We start from the raw sequence: 4,084 nt of genomic DNA, 5'->3' as shown, positions 1-4,084 counted from the left end.
CCAGGCCAGAACACTGGAGTGGGTTGCCATTTCCTCCTCCAAGGGATCTTCCTGACCCAGGGATAGAACCCACGGCTTCTGCAGCTCCTGCATTGGCAGGTGGATTCCTTACCACTGCGCCACCAGGAAGCCCACAAATGCAATATAAACAGAAGCAAATGAATGTAACTGTATGTCAAATGTCTAACATAATCACATTATGGTGGCAATGGCAGGGGAGGAGAATGGCATAGAATGTACATACAGATATAGAAGTATGCAAATGTATATATTTCCCAGCCCTGCTCTCCAAGAAGACCTCTAGAAGCAATCACCACCTAGTATTAATGAATACAAGTAGATCCCATATCCTGGTTTCTAAATATCATTCTTTGGACTTCCCTGGTGGTCCAGTGTTTAAGAATCTGCCTGCTGATGGAGGGGACACGGGTTCAATCCCTGGTCGGGGAAGATTCCACATGCTATGGGGCAACTAAGACTGTGAGCTGCAACTACTGAAGCCAGGGCACTCTACAGCCTGTGCTCTGCAACAAGGGAAGCCACTGCAACAAGTCCACACATCATGAAGAGTACTCCCCTCTCGCCATAACTAGAGAAAGCCCGTGTGCAGCAATGAAGACTCAGTGCAGCCAAAAATAAATAAATTTTAAAATAAATACCATTCTTCAATAAAAGGAACTGGGACTTCTTGGAGAAATGGCTAATTCCAAGGCTGGACACGGGCCATACAAAATGAGCCTGGAATATCACATGGTACCAAAAAGTAATGAAATGATCAAAGAATGAAGGGAACATAGCAAAAGACACAGGAGCCAACTTGAAAGGACTGTCAGTGGACAAATCTGTGACAATTTGGTCAACAAAATAACCATATTAATAACTGATGACCATAGGTTACAACAAATATTCCTGAGTCCATACTGATAGAAACACTAATAGTCGATTCAGGTACAAAAAAGCTGATGAGTTACAGGATACTTACATAGACTGGAAGTACCTCCCCACAAAATACTTATTAATTACAAAACAAAAATAGTAACTTCATAGTGGAGAAACCCAGTATCACTTCAACCAAATAAAGTTAAAATTACCAATAGCGGGAGAAATCAACAGTCCAATACAATGCACCAAGGCCACAACACTACTTCTGTGGTATTCCTGGCCAAGGGCTTCCCTAGTGGCTCAGACGGGAAAGAATCTGCCTGCAGAGACCTGGGTTCGATCTCTGGGTAGGGAAGATCCCCGGAGAAGGAAATGGTTGCCCACTCCAGTATACTTGCCTGGAGAATCCCATGAACAAAGGAGTCTGGCAGGCTACAGCCCACATGCGATTGCAAAGAGTCAGACACTACTGAGTGACTAAGCATGTGCGTGCATGTGCATGCACGCGTACACACACACACACACACACTCCTGCCCAAAATGCATTGCCTGAACCTAATCATGAGAAAATATTAGACAAGGGCAAATTGAGAACATTCCATAAAATGGCTGACTTGTACTCTTCAAAAATGTCCATGTCATTAAAGACAAAGACTAGGGATGTTTCTGGATTACAAGAGACTAAAGAGACGTGACAATGAACTTCACTACATCATCATGAATTACTTTTGGACCAGATATTTTTGTTCTATTGATATAGTGAATATTAGTTAGACAGTAAGAAAAATTTGAACAAGATCTATAGATTAATGACAGAACTTCTGTCAGCCTGGATAAACACATAGGAGTGACATCCTGACCTAGAACAGCTACCCTGGACTATAGAAAGGCAGGAAAAAAGCCTCTTACGTAAGCCACTGTATAGGAGCCATCGTTGGATCTTAACAGCAGCATGTGAAAGTGAAAGTGAAGTCGCTCAGTCGTGTCCAACTCTTTGCAACCCCATGGGCTGTAGCCTACCAGGATCCTCTGTCCATGGGATTTTCCAGGCAAGAGTACTGGAGTGGATTGCCATTTCCTTCTCCGTAACAGCAGCATATCCTACACCAACTAATACAGACCAGATACATTAAAGTGGGATGCTGCCGAACAAAATCAACTATTTAGCATTGCCCGATTCAGAGGTGGCCATGGAAGATAAAGAACAAGGAAAAACTTCCAGAAGGAGGATAAGAAAAACAAAGGATAAGGAAATTCCATCCAGAGAGCAGAGCAAGAGTCTGACCCAAGGACTTGCTCCACTGCCATCCTTTTCTGAATGTGGGTCATTATGGTTATTCTGTCCATTCTGCACTATTGTATACTGGGTATTCGAGGTGTCCATCTATATCTGGACCCGATGGAGAAGACTGAGCATAATGCATTATTTTGAGTTAGTAACTGGATAGGACTTTGGATTGTTCCTTTGGGGGAAAGGGCAAGTGTGTCCTAAAAATGGCAAGAGGGCTAAACATGGATGCCCAGAGGGGGAAGGCTGAGGCAGAGACTGCCAGTGGTCAGTCAAAATCCATTCCTCCCTTCTTCCCGGACACATGGCCAAGCTACATCTTCCAGCCCCCTTGCAAGTTAGGTGTGGCCATATAACTGAGTTCTCTTCAATGAAATGTGAACAGAAGCGGCGATGTGTGTGATTTTCAGGCCTGGCCCTTGAAAATCTCCACATGCACTCAACCATGGTCTTTCCCCACCTCCTGTGGGCTACAGTGGTGATGACCAAACCACCTTGGGAGCCATGTATTAAAGATGGTAGAGTAGCCTGCCTATGTCTTTCAACAACCTTATAGAGAAAAAGCACCTGCCAATTTGGAAAAGCTGTCCTGAATTGCTACCAGCAGGAGAAAATTTATGTATTAAATCACTAAATTTCTGTTGAGTTTCTTCTTACAACAGCTTAGCCTTCTGAAGTTAATATAGAGGCCACTGCAGCTCTCAAAGCAGACAGTTCTTAAGAAAAGGCTTTTGAAGGTGCTAAACTAAGAAATGCCAGATAAACCGTTAACTGCTGTGGAAGGGCCTGTTACATATGTCTACACTTATACTGAAACTTGGTACAAAGGACACTGATCCCAAGATATTTACAATCAGAAAATGAATCTGACCCAAACAGGTTTTGGCAGGCGTGAAATTGAACACCACACTCTGCTCAAAGCTTAATCTTAATAACCCATCCAAACTTCTCTCAACTCACTACCAAAGCTGTTTGCAAAGGACGAGATGATGAAGTTGATTGCTTTACTAACAAGGAAAGCCAGGAAACCACAGGGAAGTTTCCATGTGGCCTAAGCCAGACCATGACGGCTCTGGAGGTTGGGAACTTCATATAACAGTTACAAAGCAATCGCTGTTGTATAGGCTTTGGGAAAGTCACATGGGAACACCCTTCTGTCAGTTTCCTGAGAGATGGGTTGCCGAAGTCTTGCCAGAACTCCACCAAAAGGGCACAATTCTCAGCCTGCCATCAATGAGTTAGGCTGGGGCAGAGTGAGAAACTGATTTGGAGGAGGGAATTAACTCTGTAGATAGGTTAGACAGGATATTGGCAAGGAAACTTGGCAAATGAAGGTCACTATGAGGGGGAAGGATTTTCATTGGTGGTCCAATAGCTAAGACTCCAAGCTCCCCATGCAGGGGGCCCACGTTCCATTCCTGGTCAGTGACCAGATTCCACATGTTGCAACTAAAGATCCTGTATGCCGCAACTAAGACCCAGCACAGCCAAATAAATTAAATAAATGGTAGAAAAAAGTGTTGGGGGGTGAGGGCGGGCGACGTAAGGGAGAGAGAGAATGGGAAAAGTCCAGGCAGCCAAAGGAGACAAATAGGACAGTGGCTAAAGGGAGATGTTTAATCAAGGGAATGTTTTTTCCCCTAGCTTTGAAGATGGGAAATGTTTGCACGTTGTTAGGAATGATAGTGGAGAAGGCAATGGCAACCCACTCCAGTACTCTTGCCTGGAAAATCCCATGGACGGAGAAGCCTGGTAGCCTGCAGTCCCTGGGGTCACTGCGAGTCGGACACGACTGAGTGGCTTCGCTTTCACTTTTCACTTTCATGCATTGGAGAAGGAAATGGCAACCCACTCCAGTGTTCTTGCCTGGAGAATCCCAGGGACAGCGGAGCCTGGTGGGCTGCCGTTTCCTTA

The sequence above is a fragment of the Cervus elaphus genome, chromosome X, assembly GCF_910594005.1.
Source record: "Cervus elaphus chromosome X, mCerEla1.1, whole genome shotgun sequence".
Taxonomy (NCBI): Eukaryota; Metazoa; Chordata; class Mammalia; order Artiodactyla; family Cervidae; genus Cervus; species Cervus elaphus.
Note: the sequence above shows the minus strand (reverse complement) of the source record.